Source organism: Lepisma saccharinum, chromosome 8, assembly GCF_977018435.1.
Source record: "Lepisma saccharinum chromosome 8, izLepSacc3.1, whole genome shotgun sequence".
NCBI classification, from domain to species: Eukaryota; Metazoa; Arthropoda; class Insecta; order Zygentoma; family Lepismatidae; genus Lepisma; species Lepisma saccharinum.
In genome coordinates, this window is record NC_139236.1 from 52,145,854 (window position 1) to 52,166,097 (window position 20,244).

Sequence of the window (20,244 nt, forward strand, 5' to 3'; positions counted from 1 at the left end):
ATCATCACTCAGTCTCGTCTTCGCGATTTGCCAAAAGTGGAAGAAATGCGAAGTACGTAAAATAAACCAAATCAATCAATCGACAGTTTACTAAGAGTTTTGTAACCATAACCTTTGGCTGCATTCGTAATGTGGACTCCCTTTTTTATCAGAGTTAAAAAATTGAACCTGTATCTATCATTTGCAATAAACATTACCATAAAACTGAATACTTGTTCGTATGTGTGGGTGGCAACATTGGTATTTAGTTGTAACCAGTTCCCTCCCCTTTGACAGAAACCTCAATGGAGAAAGTTAGGACACCCGCCTTGGAGTTCCCAATGCACAAAGGGCTCAAGAAGCCGCGGGTCTTTCCCAGTGTCATCAAGCCTGGTATGACGATCCTTTCCCACCCCTCCCTCTCTCTCTTTCTCTCTCTCTCTCTTTCTGCGGAATATTCATGGGTCTTTGCATTCCATCAGCTGAATATGTAAATTTTAAATTAACTTTCGATTTTTTTAAATATTTGTTCATTATAAATATTTAAGGAAGCAAAAAATCAGGAGATTTCCACATTTTCGTGAAACTTGTCGGGAGATCAGTAGATCTTGCTGAAAATCAGGAAATCTCCTGCGAAATCAGTAGACCTGGCAACACTGCTTCGCAGCGCAAACTTCTACTGTTTGTTTTGTTTCTGACACAGCTGGAATCAGTGATCACAACTTACATTTTTCTTTGCCAAGAAATTCAACGAATATCATGTATTCAGTTACGCAGTTAGTTTGTTAGTCAGGGCCGCAGAATATATTTGAATTTAATATTTTATGAACAAATAAGTGCATAGCCGTTCAATATATACTGTATTTGAATTTCTCAAAGTGAATTAATTCTCCGTTCAATACGCAATAATAAGATAAATTATGTTATACAGCTGACAACACTGTCCACCCGTCAAATACACCAGCGGATTCGTGTAGAACGTGTTTTTGCTTTTCAGAAGTTCGCGTTAGTGTGCTAGGTAATATATATATTCTTTTTAAAAAAACGTGTTTTTAAACTTAAAGTACTTGAGTTTTTTTCCAGAAATAGTAGAACTATTTCATAATAAGTAACATAAAAGACGTATGTTCAATTTTCTCAAGTGTATACACTTACATTCATGTATACTATTGAACCTGTATCTGTATCAAATACTAAACTGGCGGTGGCGGTAATTTGATTGAAAACAGTCCCAATTTTTATTTTGACAACCCTTCCCGTAAGAAAACTTAATCGTATCAATGTATCACGACTTGGAGTTGTAGGCAGTCGATTCTGGTGTATGAAATTTTACTCTATTAATTCTCACGCCGATATGCCGGCATGGTTGGAAAGTTGCATTGCCCAAGCAGCAGTTACCTTTTGCTTCATTTGTAGCTTTATATCCTAGTTGTCAGCCAGACATAACAGTGCAGTGGTATTTTGTAATTACAAAGAAATGTAAAATTTAACAAAGTAATTTATTCCTACAACTTCATTACCGTAAAACATTATTTTTATTTATAATGTTAAGCACGGACGTTCGGAAGGGCAAGGGACCCCCCCCCCCCCGGAAAATTAAAATCAGACAAAATTATATATTTTCATTTCAGTAACAGTAATATATCAATTGTTGTGGGGACATGATAACTCCAAACTGAAGCAGTGTTTTTGAAGAGAAACACTATTTTGGGGGAAATGTGCCTTCTTTGTCCCCATGCAAAAAAATAATTTCCTTGCCCCTCCCTGAAAAATATCCTGCGGACGTCCATGATGTTAAGCAGGATGGCCCAATTTTTTTATAATGTAGCTCTGGATATGTCCATATGACCAAATAAAGTGAAAGGAAATCGTACCTAATATTTGATTGACCCTCCCTTGGAGCGAATGACAGCAGCAGTTCACTGTGGCTTGAACTCTACAAGTCTGTGGATGTGGGTCACATCGAGTGCAAGCCACTAAGTCATTAACTGATCATGAAGCTTGGCGATGTTCCTATGGATGTCTATTTCTCTGTTTGACTTGTTGTTCCAAGTGGTCCCACAGATTCTCAATAGGATTTTGATCTGGGGAATTTGCTGGCCAGGGAAGATGAAAAAGCTCCTCCGCATGCTTGTAGTACCATGCAGTGACAGTTTTGGCCTTATGCACGCAACAGTTGTCATCCTGAAAAATTGGTGTGTCCACAGTTGGATTATCAGTGAGAGTTGGACTTAACGTCAACACCTGTCTCTTTTTGTGAACACTTTCTGTCTACCACTGTTCGCATGCTTGTTTCCTGTGGACTGTGTTTGATTACACTGCCTATATACATGTTTCACTGTACTATGCAACACACCAGCAAATTCCGCCACTTTCTGTGCACTGTGTTCTTCGGAACACCCAAATGCAATGACTCCTTTTTGCCACTCACTATCATCTTTCTTCTGACCCATCCTGCACATAGGAAACACACGCTTGTCGGGAACCACAACTGCCACAGTTACTGTGGTGTGTGTGTGCTCTACAATCTAAGGCTAATAACGTATTGAACAAATTAGATGACTGGTTTTTAAATAATAATAATAATTTATTTCCGTAAACCTGCAATACATAGGTATGGAAAACGTCGAGGATTGCATGTGTATTATTGAGAGTTTTGTCTACAAATAGTTTAAAATACATGAGTGTTAAGGTTACTACTAGTACAAAATAAAGTATAGATGAGTAAATATGGTGTAATTACATATGATAAAAAGGTATGACTTAAGATGACTGGACCCCTCTCCAATTTTCTTCATTTTTGGCATACTTACTAATTGAGGCCTGCTAATGACGAATCTGAAGTTAAAATTTGTCTGAAACGTCTAGAAATTGCAAAATTTCTTCTTCAGGTCTGGTCGAGGGAAGACATAGTGGACGCGGTTATAGTTCCACTGGTGTTGCATTAGTGTTAGTGTGACGTAAGAAGTTTTCTACTGTCATATAACAAATCAGCTTGAATAGTGCTGGAACCATTCTTTTGTGAAAAAAAAGAAGCAATAACTGTAACTTTTTTACAGTGAAATTTTTCATTTTATCAATCAGGTTTGTTACTTTCCTCCTTCAACGATACTAAAATTTAAGTATGGTAAAGTACATGCTTTTCAAGATGCAGAACATCTTTAGTAAATACTCTTAGTGAATATTCCATTCTGAACTTCAGTTTATGAAACAAATTAATTTGTGAATGCAGTGTTGTGCCTATGTTGAAATGAATTATGTTACAGCTACAAACACATTCTTTATCTCATTTACTTCATATTTCATAGACCATTAAATAATCCAAAAATACTATGCAACACAATGTTTTCAATCTGCTTCAATACATTTTGTTCACAGTTTATCACAGTTGTGTTTTCCTTTCCCATTACTTTTCTGGATGTCGCAAGCATAAATACCTCCTCCGTGTATTAACTAAGTAAAATTAGCGCACACACACACACACACACACACACACACACACTCACACTTTCACTCACTCACTCACTCACTCTCTCTCTCTCTCTCTCTCTCTCTCTCTCTCTCTCTCTCTCTCTCTCTCTCTCTCTCTCTCACTCACTCACTCACTCACTCACTCACTCACTCACTCACTCTCTCTCTCTCTCTCTCTCTCTCACACACACACTCACTCACTCACTCACTCACTCACTCTATCTCGTATAAACTAAGTAAAATAAACCAAATAATAAGAACTTACTTTCACATTTTCTTATATGTCCTTCTCCTCAAAACATCCTGGGAACGAGCCTAGCTACCAAAGTAGGTCAAGTCGCGATTAGCATTTATGTGCATAAAGCGGACTCACAATCAAAATCAATCAATCTATTCTATTCGAGAAACTTGAAGGATACGCTGAATTTCGCTAACGTCTACGTTTTGTCGACTCATTTTCAACAATGACCTGACGAAATAATTACAGAACAGGAGCAGGCACGCAGCGCAAACTTTACGACACGGTGTTTTGATCTGAAATAAACATCAATTGACAGAGTATAACATATGGGTTAGTAACAATGACTGCTAATATGCAACACAAAATACCTCTTTGAGGAATACATAAAGAGCATAGGCCGATGAATTCAAAGGAAACACAAGAAAATTAAATAAAATTGCTTTTGGCGTAAATTTTGCGCAGGCGCGCCCGCTCGAAGGTTAAACATGATGACCAATTTTCTCAAATACAATGCGAGACCAATCCTTCAAGTTATCTTGCAACTATAAAAATTGCAACTCAAAAGCTTTATATTTATGGTTGTTATCATAAATACAACGTTTGTGATTCTACCACCACTCCTCTTCTAAGCTATGAAATATTATTTTGAAAATTGCAAATGAATGAAATCTCTAAAATGACTCAGTTGAATTTTACATAAATTTACAGCAGTTATGATGCTATGCCCATCCACCCTAACTCATGCCCCTCCTAAATCATGCAATATATTTTGATAATTTTATTGTCAAATTATAGTGCAAGTACATAATGCTCCTGTAAATTTCATGCACAAAGCTCAAAACTAGTCTATTCAAAGGTTTGAAAATGTCAAAAATGATCAAAATGTGGAAGTATACATTTGCACTGTATTTACTTGAGTACCCTACACCCTCAGAAAGAAGAAAAAAGTGAAAACTGAAAGTGTGGTAGATTATGAAGGTGTAAGACACACTTGGGTATAGAGCTCCTATACAGACATAAATAACATTTATCTAGCATAAGCAAGCAACCCATTATGATGAGAAATGATAAAAATGATTTGAAAATGTTCCGATTTAATTATGCCACAATTAACAACATTTCAATAAAATGTACTCAATTCTCCATTGTAATGCTTAAACATGCAAAAATTTATTGTACCAATTGATCATCACAGTTGAAACTATGATGTGCCACTATTGTTTCCCCCACATAAGGAAGTGACTGATATCCAAAATGCTACCACAATTCAAAATTATAAGCTTTGTTGAACTAAGTTATGTTGCATCAATCAATGCAAACGTATTATCTAAAAATTTCTGACACTTTTTTTTTTGTTTCTTGGATATATACAGTATATATTCTTTTTATTTGTTAAAAGTCCATTTCTAGCATGATTTGGGGCCCAGCCCAATTTTCCCCATGCAGGTTTTTCCAGAAAAACCCACCTTGGAAAAACCCACCAAAAAAAACCAGTCAAAATGTGGGTTTTTGCAGAAAATGTTGTAAATTATTGCTTTAAATACTTGTGAGGTTCTATGATTGTCAAAAATTTTTGGAAAACTTGTAAAGAAAAGGCTTAGCAGAGCTTATAATACTAAAAATAATGTAGTACAACTAATAGTCAGTTTTCTCAGGCTATTTTCCCCAAATCATGCTAGAAATGGACTTTTAATAAATAAAAATAATATATATATATATATATATATTATTTTTATATATTATTATATATATCCAAGAAACAAAAAAGAAAAAGTGTCAGAAATTTTTAGATAATACATTTGCATTGATTGATGCAACATAGTTCAACAAAGCTTATAATTTTGAATTGTGTGTGTGTGTGTGTGTATATATATATATATATATATATATATGTATATATATATATATATATATATATATATATATATATACACACACACACACACACACACACACACACATATATATATATATGTATATTCCTTCTGTAGCCTGTCTTTCGACCAAGCAGTCAATTTTAGGTGACCGTAAGCGTTATGCACCTCATTGATTAGAAAATATGACATCAAATGAGCTACAATTTTTCATCATGCTTCAGAGATCGAAAATATAGGAAAAAGGATCAAGATAAGAAAAAAATACCGAAATATGTTGTTTTATGTAAAGAAAATTAGCAAATACGTAAAATATGTAATATCCTAGCAAATATGTAACATAAAACTTATGCAAAATTTTGTCAGTTATATAATTCGTTGACATTTTCCTGTTCAAGGTATGTATCTATACCGCGTTTGTTACAACCTTTCCCGGTTCCCACGCTAGTTGCTCCCGGGCTTTTCTCGGTGCTGGGGAAAGTCAAAGCCAGGCAGCCAATTAAAATACGCAACAGCGTCTACGTAAGCGCCTCTCTTCTGGCTTCCATTCGCTCCTCGCTGCCCAGCAGACGATTTTTTCCTCGTTTCTCATTGGCAACGAAACTGTCGAGCGCTCCCTAGCACGGGAAAGGGGACAGGTTGTAACAAACGCGGTATAGAAAGGAATAGAATATGTAATTACTAAAGCCCGGATTTCTATGTAATTACATATTTTTTCCTTTATATGTACAAGCGTGGAATTAAAATATATTGACGAATTACGTCAGTAGAGATGTCACAGTGAAGTTTTATATTACATATTTTTACATATTTTACTAAATGTTACATATTCCTAAGATATGAAATATTTTTTACATAAAACAGTCCTTAAGAGGAAAATCCAATGAACTTTTGGCTTACTAGTTAGAAAAGTATCTTCTCACTTCCCCTCCCCATTTCCAGGTCTAAAAAAATATAGTAACTTAAAAGTGTGATTTGCCTTCGTTGTACGTACATAGCAGTTCGTTGATTCGCCGCATCATAACAATTACATCAAGATTCGACAGTGTTTCAGTTTCCAGTTTGTAACATGGAGCGGCAAGCAACGCACAGCGAACGAAGAGAACCAACAATGGAAGGCGGCAAGTACAACGCTGAGAGGCACTTACCTTTCATCCGTACATTGTTGTGATCGTTTTGATTTTTGCAGCGGGCGGCGACAAATCTTGAATGAAGTATTGTTAACTCAACCGTAGAATTTCGTATATATATTTCGTCGCCTTTTCATTTTAACCATTGGAGTTTTAAGAAGAGCTTGCCTCAGTATTTAAACAGTGTTTTAGCTGTAGAAAGCTGGAATGGCTCCGCCTACCTCCTCGTTATCTCAAAAGTTGCGATCTTGGATAGCAGTCGATGATGCATTTACTCAGGGGTTTATCCAGGATTTTTCCCTTGGGGGGGTGTTGGAAAATTTTGGGGGGGGGTGTAAGTTTGGGGAAGTTAAGTGCATATTTTGGACCGTTTTAAAAATGTTCGCCCTAATTAAATTTGTTCATGGATGTTATTAACCCCCCTCCTTTCCCTTCACGTAACATTTCAGAAGAAAAAAGATGTCAAATACAGGAAAAGATGGAAAATAGATTAATGTTAACATTTCAGTTTAACGTTTCGAGTATTGCTTTCCTTCCGATAATATTCAGTACTTGATTTAATCAATCGTTAGACAAAACACAAGGGATGACATTAAAAAAACACAAAATTTTAGCATATTATTACCAGGAATCATTTCATGCAATTCTTAAGCTAGTTATAAAGAAATTAGGAACATTTGCGCAATATTTTACCTGTATTTGTATCGTTCTTGCCGTAGGTGTAACTCGGAGTTCAACTTGGGGGTGCCCAATTGAAATATCAGTGAGAATGCATTGCATTGGTGTGCGCGCACTTGCCTGTCTGAAGTAGTAGTAATAAATACAGATATAATATGACTTAAATAAATTATGACACTGCCAGCGAAGGGAGCGAGAAAATGTTTAGAACTATTTCTTTGCAAACTGATTATGCATATTATTAGTTAAACATAGCGACAGTATCCCATGATGTTTACTCTTTACAATCTTGCTTTGCTCGTTCGTTGAAGACTTCAATATGAAATTCCTTGACCGATTTCGTTCAAAAGCAATATCAGGTATCTATCAAACGTGCATCCCAACTTCCCACTATTTTTTAACGTCTTATTATTTATTTATTAATGCCTTGTTTTAAATGGCGGAGTTAAGGCCGTACAAAGCCTTTTCTTCCACTCAACCATACATTTAAAATTATACATTATTATATTATACACAAAGTACACTAAGTCATTTCACATAGGTCCACACACACACATTATACTCATACACACAAGTCTTAAAGCCCTGAATATAACACACAAAGTACAAAATATATAATACACAAAAAACTAAATATGGAATGAAAGAATGCAAAATTTAAAATTGTATTTAAGTAACTGCAAGGTATTTTAAGAATTCGTTCACTTGCACATGCTTTTTAGTCTGCTTGACAGGGGAAGATCTAACGACTACTCTGAAGAGAGTGGCGAACACGTCTGCTAAAGGAACCGACGGAGCTTACTGCTCTAGTGCTTTCTGGCAGCTGATTCCATAATCTTACAGCCGATACGGAGAAAGAGTTGGAGAAGAAGTTTGATCTGTGGACGGGGATAGAGAGAACTGAGGAGCTGCGTGATCTGGTGTCGCGATCGTGGAATTCGTGAAGAAATTGGAAGCGAGAGAGGAGATAGGAAGGTGACTTGAGGTTGAGAACTTTGTAAAGTAAAATCAGAGTGTGCAGCGTTCGTCTTTCTTGCATACGTAGCCACCCCAATTTGTGAAAATAAGGTGATAGGTGGTCCCAATATTTTAAATTAAAAATGTATCGTACGCAGGCATTTTGAACACTCTGCAGACGTCTAGCTGACTCACCTGTTAAGCCGGAATACGCTACGTCACAATAATCTAAATGGCATAAAACTAGGGACTGACATAGTTTGGCCTTGATAGAGGTGGGGAGGAACTTGCCCATGCGTCTTATAGAATACAGAGATGCGAAAGCTTTTCTACACGCCGAACTTGTGTGATGTGACCATGATAAATTTCCGTCTAATACAATTCCCAGATCTTTAACAGTTTGGTTAAATGGAATGTGAGTCGAATCTACAAGAATGGAAGGCAGAATGTTAAGATCTACGTAACGTTTCAGTTTATCAGAAGCAATCAAAATTGCTTGTGTTTTATTAGGGTTAATATACATGCCATTGTCTAGCGACCAGTTAACAATCCTCTCTATATCTTCATTAACCTTGTAAATACCATCGTTTAACATTACTGGGGGTGCAGAATAGTACAACTGGAGGTCATCGGCATACAGGTGATAACGGCAGTGTTTCAAGATATTTGGTAGGTCATTAATGTATAAAGAAAATAATAAAGGGCCGAGTACACTTCCTTGCGGAACGCCACAAGTAATCTCAGATAGCGCCGAGCACTTGCCATCATAAACCACCCTTTGTTTACGTCCAGTTAAGTAAGATTTGACCCAGTCGGTTGCAGAGGTGGTGAAATTAAAAAATGATTTTAGCTTGGAAATGAGAATATCATGGTCGAGTGACTGGAAAGCTTTCGTGTAGTCCAATAAAACTAAAACTGTCGCCTGTCTGCAGTCCATAGCTTGTCTGACGTCGTCGGTTACGTGAGTCATGGTGGTGCTAGTGCTGTGATTAGGTCTAAATCCCGACTGAAACGGAGCCAGAACTTCATTTGTATGTCGGCTGATTTGGTCGTGAGCAATGTATTCTAATGCTTTCGATAGCGCGGGAAGAATACTGATAGGTCGGAAATTGTCAATGGAAGTGGCAGGATCATTCTTGGGGAGAGGAAGAACGTGTGCTATTTTCCACTTATCTGGAAAAATACCAGAGCGCAGAGAGAGATTAAAAATGTCAGTGATGAATGGCAATACATGAGGTAAAATCAGCTTTATTAGTCGCAATGGGAGGTTGTCGGCTCCTTCAGAACCAGATTTGATCCGACCGATTGCAGTTGCAACTTGGAACTCATAGACTGGGTTAAAATTGAACTCTATCATTTCTGTTTGGTGGTTTGCTATAGCTCTAATAGTAACATTTTTAGCATCGTTATTCATTGAATTAGAGAGAGAGAAATGTGTATTTAATTCATCAAGGGACGAAACACGAGTAGGATCTACGTTACGTTTCTCTCCTAGCCCTAGATTTCTTAAGTTATTCCACAACATTCGGCGGTTGCCTTGCATATTTAATAATTCGTAAGAGAGCCTTCTCTTTGCGTTGCGCACGGCCTGATTACATCGATTTCTCAACACGCGGTAGTTATTAAAACTGTTTAAAGTATTTGGAGATTTGAGGCGCTTGTCAGATTTAAACCTGCGGTGAGCCGAATCGCGCTCCGCCATAAGTGCGAGAATGCTGTCGGTCATCCAGGGGGAAGCAGGCCGCGTGACGCGTTTTTCCTTGAGTGGAGCATGTTTGTCGAAAAGGTGTAAGATTAGACTATTTAATTCATTAAGCTTATCCTTAATATCAGTGAAGCTGTTTATTGAATTCCATGGGGTTCTTGTAGCATCTTCGTTTAGTGAAGCGGGGTTAATTTTCTTTAAATCGCGGTATTCAATTATGTTTGGCTTGGATTTCGGAACATTGAGCGAGTAAGCAACGTAAATAAGATCGTGGAACGAGAGACCGCAGGCGCATGGCCATGCTCTAAATATATCGAGTTTCATTATTTTATTTCAGTTTGTGAATCATCGTTTAAACAGAGATTTGAAAACACCAGCAGAATTTGGAACTCACTCGTTACATAGAACTTTTAAAATTACAAATGCATATTTTCTAACTGTTAGAACAGGAGGGGGGGAGGGGGCATGTGGTGAGGTAAAGAGGACGCCGAACGAGCAAAGCAAGATTGTAAAGAGTAAACATCATGGGATACCGTAGCTATGTTTAATTAATAATATGCATATGCATTATACCCTTACAAAACTTTGCAAAATTCGCTTGGCGCTTTTGAGAGTTTATCTTACAAATACTAAATGAGAGACTAGGGAATTAGGAGTCACTGGGAGTGTCCTATTCTAAAACTGTCATGTTCAAAGTTAATATTATTTATGTTATTGATGTTGTTTTTAACTTATGCATGTTTGTTTTATAGATATTGTTATAATCATCTTATCACGCTGTATAAAATACAAGAAATGAAATTGATGTAACCATAGCAACGAGAAATAATAAGTACTAAAAATGGTGATCGAAGTTGTGAGATTTTCTGCGCCTGTATTGTATTTATTTTAAATATGACGGTTATCATTAATTACGCAATTTTATTTGCATTGATAATCGTTCTGCAAGTTTAAGCGCAGCGACGGTTATCAAGAGTGGCGACCCAGAAGCCAGGATTGTTCAGAAAGTGTGCAATCTTCTGACAGTGGTAAGAATGTCTGTTGTAATGGAACAGAATTTTTGTCATATGCTGAATTAAGACTTACGTTACAATCTTCAGTGTGCTTGTATAACGTAACTTCTTAAGTGAATCGTCATATGTGTAAAGATCACAATGGCTGATAAGTTAAAACAAAGTAAATCTAAATCGTCGCGTAAAGAAACAAACATTCAAGCTAATACAATGACTACTTACTTTGATGCTGGTAATCCCGTAGTCGCTTCCAGTAATGCGAATACTACAGAACATGATGTTTGTTCTACAAAACCTGATAAATTATCTTGTTGTAATGATCCTGACAATGATTTGAGGTATCTTCAGTGTACACAGTGCTCGTCATGGCATCATATATCTTGTCTCAAACTTACAGTCACTCACTGGACAATTTATTCGACTACACTAGAAAATTATTATTGTAAAGGTTGCAAACCAGAGTATGATCCTTTTAGTTTGCCAGCTTATCTAGAAACTCTTAACCCGAATTTTGGTGATTTGTTAAGTACTGTTAAGAGTATTCTATTGCTAATGGTCGCTTCTAATGAAGACCTCAAGACGAAACTAGAACAGTCTACTGCTGAAATGAAATCGCAGTTAGAACAGTCTATGAAATCGCAGTTAGAACAGTCTAATGCTGAAATGAAATTGCAGTTAGAACCGTCTAATGCTGAAATGAAATCGCAGTTAGAACAGTCTAATGCTGAAATGAAATTGCAGTTAGAACAGTCTAATGAAGAACTAAAAACCCGAATGGATCTTGCCTACCAAGATATGAAATTACAGTTACAGCAATCTAATCAAGAATTTGCAGAGTTTAATGAGAATATTAAGTCTCAGTTTGAACAATTGGAATTGGATATTTATAGTAACCTAACTTCAAAATTTGAATTGGTTCATCGAGAATTTAATACTGTTAATCAAAGATTAGACAACTTGACTTCCGATGTTAAAACACAACTTGATTCAATAGCTTCTGAATGTGTCAAGAAAAATGAACATTTGGGAAGTATTTTAAATAGCAATATTTCTCAAATCCGAACAGAACAAGACGTTCAAGGACAACAAATTTTAATAAATAAAGATTTGATTAGTGAATACGATAAATCTATTACAGTATGTTCATCCAAAATAACTGATATTAATAATAGATTATCATCGTTGGAAGTTGCTGGTAAGGAAAATGTACATTTTGGAACGTATCTTATTGATTGTAATAACAGGTTTCAACATATAGAATCTCGTATTGATGTTTTGCAAACTAATTATGCAAATTTTCAACGCAACACAAAGGGAAATTTGAAACCTCCCCTTGCACAAAATAGTTCTCAAACTAAGACATCACGTGAAAGGGCTAGAAATGCAGTTGACTCTGGGGTGACTAATTCATCTACTTATTCATCTGATGAATCTTTAACAACGCATGTGAAAACAACGTTCCATGAACCGCATGTTCGCTGGAAGCGAAACAAAAGATTTATTCCAACCTGCAATGAGGAACATTATCGAAATAATATGTCACCTAATAGTGTACAGTTTAAGGATACAAGTAATTATGCGATTAACAATATGCAGACAACTTCTAGATTGAATTCTACCGTTACAAATATTGATAAACGTTCCAATGTCCAACAATAATGTTCTGCTGATGGTGAAAATAGTTACATAAATCAAATGTTTACATACTGGCAAGAACCTAACCTCCCTGCCGTTCATCATAGTAATGTCCCTGGTGAAACATGTTGGTTTCGTCATATTTCTTCCTTGCAGAATGAAGCTTGCAGACCATGGTTTCAAGGTGAAAGGCGTAATGCAAATTTAATGACTGGCACAAGTTGTCCAAATGCTGAAATTGGTGTTAATGAGTCAAATACAAATAACAATTACTGTGATAATCCCCAAAGTCAGTTTGATCGTTGTTTTTCTCCAACGTCTTTACCTGTAATTACTGTTGGGGATAGAGGAAACAGATATGTAAAGATAAATGAACTGTCTCATTTACCCAAATTTTCTGGAAAAATAGAAGACCAATCGGCTCGAGAATATGTAGAACATCTTAATTCTATGATTGATCTTATGGGCATTCCAATTAACAAAAGGCTACAGAGTATTCAGCAGTGTTTCACCAACAGAGCTGCGTACTGGTACAGAACTCACAAACGTATGTTTTCTTCATAAGATCATTTTCAAAGGGAATTCGTGAAACAATTTGCAAGTCCGGAAATACTACAGTCTCAGTTATCAGTATTAAGGAACAGGAAGTATGATCCTACAGTACATGGTGATTTAGAAAGCTTTGCGTTGAAAACATATTCAAATTATTGCAATTTAGTTGAGAATCCAAACGAATTTGATGTTATTCAATTAGTTATTAGCCAGTTACCAAATAATATAGCTAATAACATAACTTGTCATGAGATACGTTCTATGGACCAGTTAACAACTATGTTAAGGAAATTAGATGTTGTCCGAACTAGTAGAAGAGGACTTATTTTCCTACCGGAAGAAACCGATAATAGTAGTAAGGTTAAACCCAACAAGAATCCTGACAGTATGAAATCAAAATTTAGTGTCAAGCAAATTAATGTTAAACAAACCAAAAACACATGCTCATCTTCTACTCAGACTTCGTCGATGGATGCTCAAGTACCTTTTACTAATGATTTTGGCAATGCTAATTCAAGATATGGACAGTTTAGAGGTAGCAATGGTAGTTTTAGAGGACGTAGAAATAATCGTGGCTATTCAGGATTTACATATAATAACAGAAATAATTTCAGATTCCAAAGAAATCATGCATACTCTGGTATTTCCGGTGACATTACAAATAGGAATTATAATCAGGATGCTATAAGTTCTCAGTTACCTAACAGTAGTCAGAATGGAAGGATTTTCTACAATAGGCAAGCACAGTATACAAGTGAGCCTGCTCTCGCTCCTACTTACAGTCAACCTGTTAATGTGACTTCATTACAACCACAAGGTGCATCTACAACTTCTGGAATATCAAATTATCCTTCTGGAAATGTATCAAGGACCTTTACACGACAATCTGGTATTGGAACATCTTACCAATCAACAACAAATTTAAATTAAAGGAGCGGATGGAAGTGCCTCGTTCACTCTGCTTTCTTTCAGAGAGGCCAAATTTGAACAAACGAAATTCATTTCAAACACAGAAAATTATGAATGTACGTGATACCACTACAAGTGAATTTTTTATTGGAATGGTTTGAAGAAGAACCTGAATGGACTGTTAGTGATTATGATATTCCGGTTCCATTAACTGAAGTTCCAGTTATTCATGGAATTATTTGTCAAATACCTGTAGTTTGTATTATAGATTCTGGAAGTCAGGCAAATGTTCTAAATTTTGACGTTTGGTGTAAACTATCGTCTTTGATTGGCAACATTAAACTGGATAACGTGGAAGATGTAAAACTAACCGGTTTCGCTGGATCCAAGAAGTGTAAAGTTGTTGGCAGTAAAATAATTAATCTGCAGATAAAGAACGAATACTTTTCTATGGAATTTTTTGTTCTTAAAGAGTTGAATGCCGATGTCATTTTAGGAGTTCCATTTTTGAGGAAATATAAAGCTGTAATTGATTTTAAAGAAGGGAATGTAAGTTTGCTAAATGATAAAGGAAAGGAAATTTCCTCTGTTTTAACTCGGCAATGTTCTTCTACAGAAGATTTGGTGTATTGTACAAAGTCTAACTTTTGTTCCGAAGATACATTAAATGATAATGAAAGTTATTCATGTAGATTGTTACGTGATGCGTCAACTTTGAATGATGATGTAGAATATATGCCAGCTAAGAAATCCATTTATGAGTCTGTTTTTAGAAATGATAATTTAGACAATTTGCAGAAAGCTGATTTATTCAAACTTCTGTCGTATTATCACGTACAATTTTCAGATAAACCTAGAAAAGCAATTGTTGAACCTTACAAGATTCAATTAGATACTGTAACACCTATTACAAGCACACCTTATCCCATACCAATATCAAGGAGACTACCTTTAGAAGAAGAGCTTTCCAAGTGGGGGAAATGGGGAATTATTTACCAAGATTCTTCACCATATCTTAACCCGCTACATATAGTGCCAAAGCAAGGAGGTCTTTGGAGACTTGTGATCGATTTTAGGAAACTTAATCAACATGTTATCTCTCCACAAGTGAGAGTAGAAGCAATCAACGAACTGTTACAGAGGTTCCTAGGATGTGTTTATTTTTCTTCAATTGATTTATCATGTGGTTATTTTCAAATACCGTTGACTGAAGATTCATATCCTTACACAGCTTTTTCTTATAGAGGCAGACAATATCTTTTCCGCTATCTTCCGTTTGGGATTCGTTCAGCAGTCTCAGTTTTCCAGGACAGGATGAATAAAATATTTTCCACTGATTGCAGAAATTTTGTTGTTTGTTATTTGGATGATATTCTAATTTTCAGCAAAAATTGGTCTCAACATATGCAACATTTAGAACTAGTTTTACAAAAGATAAAGGGTGTCAATATGTCTATTAAATTTTCCAAATGTAAGTTTGCTTACAAAGAAAAAATAAATATGCTGACCAAGGCAGTAATTTAAATAAAGAAAGTTATTGACGTGTTAGTAACACAGCAAGAAAGCAGAGCAGTTAAGAACAGTGAACAAGTAGTAGACCTCATAAAAGGACTTAAGTTAAATGAGATGAAGACGACAATGTTTAGCTTAGACGTGAAAAGTATGTTCCCGAGCATCAAGAGGGGACACGTTTTGGACATTATTAAAAAGAGAATGGGACAAGAAATTATAGGAGAATGGGATAGTGAAAGGGTAGTGAAGGCGCTGGAAACCATTTGGAATAACGGTTACAGTATAATGGGAGATAAAATAATGTTAATGAGTGAAGGACTAAATATAGGTTCCAGTCTAAGCCCAGCATTGGCTGAATTGGTTATGAATGAATGGGAAAAAAAGTGATAGAAAAGGGAGGTGACAAAATGATTCTGTTTTGCAGATATGTGGACGACTGTTTTGGCATATGGAAGGGAACGAAGAGGCAGCTTGATATTTTTGCCAAAGAAATTCAAGATGAAGAAAGAGGGATATTATTGGAACTTGAAATAGAAGAAGAAGACAAGTTAAGCTATCTAGATATATTGATGAAAAGGAAAAGAGGACAAGAAATTGAAACCGCTTGGCATCAGAAGAAGTGTGCAGCAGGGGTATTCTGCCACAAAAGAAGTGATGTAAGTGAGGTGACAAAAATAAATTTTATAAAGAATATGGAGGACAGAATCAAGAAAATATGCATGAAAGAATGTGAAAAAGAAGGCAAAATAAATAGCCTATGGAAACAGCTGGAAAAGAATGGCTATGAGAAGCAGGATAGACTGGACATAAACAGAAGAAGTAAGAAAACGGGCAGGGGAGAATTGGAAGAGAAAGAAAAAGAGGAGAGAAGGTTTGGAATAAGGAGTATGGGGAAGACCACAGAAAAGATATGCAAAGTACTTAGGAAAGCAGGAATTAAAACTTACAGGAAGGGAGGGAGAAGCATCTTAGGAATAGGGAGGAATGCTAACAAGAAAAAGGAAAACAGAGAAGAGGAAGAAGAAGGGATTATCTACGAAGTAAAATGTAAAGAATGTCAGAGTGTGTACATAGGAGAAACGAAAAAAAGGCTGAAAGACAGGTTGAAACAACATAGGGATGATGTACGACTTAAGAGAGAGAGAAATGCAATATTTAAACACACGAGAGAAACAGGACATGACATAGAGTGGGATGAGGCTAAGCAGATAGGAAGGGAGAAGAGAATGCTAGTGAGAAAATGGAAGGAAGCCAAGGAAATAGAGAAGAAAAGCGAAGAAGACACAATGAACTGGAATGGGGGACTGAAGTTAAACAAAGAATGGAAGAAGATGTTGGAAAGAGTGGAAAGGACAAGAGAAAAAGAGGAGAGGAGAAGGAAGAAAAATGAAGGGAAAAGAGCGTGAGATTAAAAAGTCCAACCCCATTCTATTTGGAAGTAATTGTGTTTAGCCTTTTAGGTGAAAGTAAAGTTGGAAAGTGAAAGTCATCTGCTAGAAAGTTCCAAACAACTTTCTAAATAGTCTGGAAGGAGTAATGTTTGTGTATATATATTACGCTTTTTGTTGTATCTGGTTACTTTTGTACTTGATACAGAGTCTGAAGAAGACCTTGCTAGAAGGTTGAAACGTTACGTTAGTTTATGTTTTTAATAAAAAAATTACTGCCTTGGTCAGCATATTTAGTTTTTCATAATCATGGAAACAAGGCTTAATGGAGTTATAATTGCTTACAAAGAAATCTGCTTCCTTGGACACATAGTGTCCGGTGATAAAATTATGGTTGATCCTGCAAAGAATTCAGCAATTATTAATTTTCCAATTCCAACAAACAAACGCTCCTTGAGAAGGTTCTTAGGATTAGCTAATTGGAGGCGAAAGTTTATTGAAGGATTTGCTGAAATGGCACAGCCTTTGTATGATCTGTTGAAAAAGATATCAAAATGGCAATGGAATGATGTTCATGCTTCAGTTTTTTTAAAACCTCCGCAAGTCACTGATATCTCCAAAGGCTTTGTATCAACCAGATTTCACGAAGTCTTTCAATGTCAACACAGACGGTTCGAAGAAAGGAATAGGAGCTGTTCTATGGCAAGACTCAACTGAAAATTCTGAAGAAGGACCACGTATAATTCAATACGTTAGCAGATCTCTTAAAGGCAATGAGTTATCATACAATACTCACGAGATTGAATGCTTAGCGATATTATTTGCTTTCGAAAAATTCTACATTTACATAGCTGGAACTAAGGTGAAATTGTTTACCGATCACCAATCTTTATCTTGGCTAGAATCTACTAAAACTTTGAATCCACGATTAAATCGTTGGAGTTTGAAATTACAAATGTTTGATTATAATGTATATCACGTGCCGGGAAAATCTAATGAAGCTGCAGATGCTTTAAGCAGATATCCTGATTTAAGTACAGGTTTTCCAACTCTATCGGAACTATATGTAAATAACATAAGTCTTGATTTTCTTGACGAAGATAGTGTAACATTTTGGCAAGAAAGTCAAAATTCGGATTCTTATTGCAGTGCCATTGTACAAAAGTTACAAAATGGGAATTTGTCGAAGAATATAAAAAGGCAATATTCGATTCAAGATAATATATTATTCCTGAAACATTTGAAAGAAGACAAGTGGAAACTTGTAGTACCAATTATTGTTGTACCCAAAATTCTTTATAAATTACATGACTTACAAGGTCATTTTGGATACTATAAACTATTTAATAAGTGCAGAAGTTTATATTATTGTCCCAAAATGAAAGTTAGTATCAAGCAGTATTTGAACGACTGTCTAACATGCGCAAAAACTAAACAAGCTCACACAAAAATTAGTAAGGATGAATTGCATGTATATTCTACTACTCCACATGATATGTTATCAATAGATCTTGTTGGACCGTTACCCAAATCACAAGGATATAGTTACATATTAACAATAGTTGACACGATGTCCAAATTTTTAATGGCTTATCCGTTAAGGAAGGCAACGTCACGTGAAATAATTAACAAATTCAAGCTCCAGTATTTTTACCACTATCCAGCATGTAAGGTAATATTATAAGATAACGGTTCCCAATTTAAATCACAAGAGTGGAAGTTATATATGAATGACTGTAACATAAAACATATCACCACGTCAGTTTATTCGCCTTTCGCAAATCCTGTGGAAAGGTACAACAAAGAGTTAATACGATTGTTACGATTATATACTTCGCAAAATCATCAGGACTGGGTAAAATATTTGAATCATGTAACAGGACTTCTTAATAATTCCGTTTCGGAAATAACAAGTTTCACACCTAGTGAACTTTTTCTTCATCACGAATTAAAGGATTCAATTATCAGTCAAATTAACTGGCCAGATGATTTAAAGTTTGTGCCCTGGAAACATAAGTATTTTATCGCCAAAGCACGTATTAAGGAAAGATATAAGCCCAAAACTATTGAGTGTGATGCTAATAAATTGAAGATTGTCCCAGGTGATATTGTTTTAGTGAAAAATCATGAACATAGTAGTGCAATTAACAAGAAAATTCATAAGTTTATGGAATTATGGCTTGGACCCTATATAGTTGATGGTGTGAAAAACAATTATACAATTTTGATGTCTATGGATGGAAATAAGATAACAACAAGGCAGAACTTGTCAAATATCAAGAAATTTAATTGTTCTGATGAGAAAAAGGAAGAATTGCTTAAACTAATGTAATTGTTATGAAGTAATGCATAAGTAGCTGTAAATTCGAACACTAAGATGACATTTTCAGAACTTTAGTAAAAAGAGTATTGTAAATTTGTGAATTGGTTCATTATGTCAAGTGAACTTCCTCATTATCCTGACGAGCGTATATTAAAAGCAGGACTCAAATCTTATATATTATGTAAAAAAAAAAAGTTATGTTCATTTTTTTTTCCAGGAGAAGGGGAGAGATTGAGACTGTCCTATTCTAAAACTGTCATGTTCAAAGTTAATATTATTTATGTTATTGATGTTGTTTTTAACTTATGCATGTTTGTTTTATAGATATTGTTATAATCATCTTATCACGCTGTATAAAATACAAGAAATGAAATTGATGTAACCATAGCAACGAGAAATAATAAGTACTAAAAATGGTGATGGAAGTTGTGAGATTTTCTGCGCCTGTATTGTATTTATTTTAAATATAACGGTTATCGTTAATTACGCAATTTTATTTGCATTGATAATCGTTCTGCAAGTTTAAGCGCAGCGACGGTTATCATCACATGCCTCTTTGTCTTAAAAGAAAACGAAATAACATGTGCAAATAAACGCATGGCATGTTAACTGCAAAAGGAAGGCAAGGAATTTTCACTTCTAAATTGAGGCAATGCTTTATTTTCAATTATTTAAAAATTGAATAGCATTTATTTCACTATCCAACACAAAGAGCACAATGAACCAAACAAATTTTCTCTCTCCACGTTTTCCAGCAGGCAGTGGCAAGCGCTGTCGTGCTCTCACTGGTGCGCCTATGGTCAGATATAAATTTGGGACTTAATGTAAATTAAATTACTTTTATGTTTAATTCCTTACACTCAGGCCCTTAGCCAGG

The 20,244-nt window shown here is 35.6% G+C and overlaps 1 protein-coding gene across 1 annotated transcript in view; it reads left to right on the plus strand.

The window, feature by feature from the left end:
* The first annotated feature begins 796 nt into the window (after nt 1-796).
* The window catches only part of LOC145991001 (14 kDa phosphohistidine phosphatase-like), a 665,202-nt gene continuing 645,754 nt past the window's right edge, over nt 797-20,244 (plus strand). Inside the window, exon 1 of the mRNA XM_083126652.1 lies at nt 797-997. The gene's annotated coding sequence lies outside the window, so the exon portion shown is untranslated. The remainder of the gene's footprint in view (nt 998-20,244) is intronic.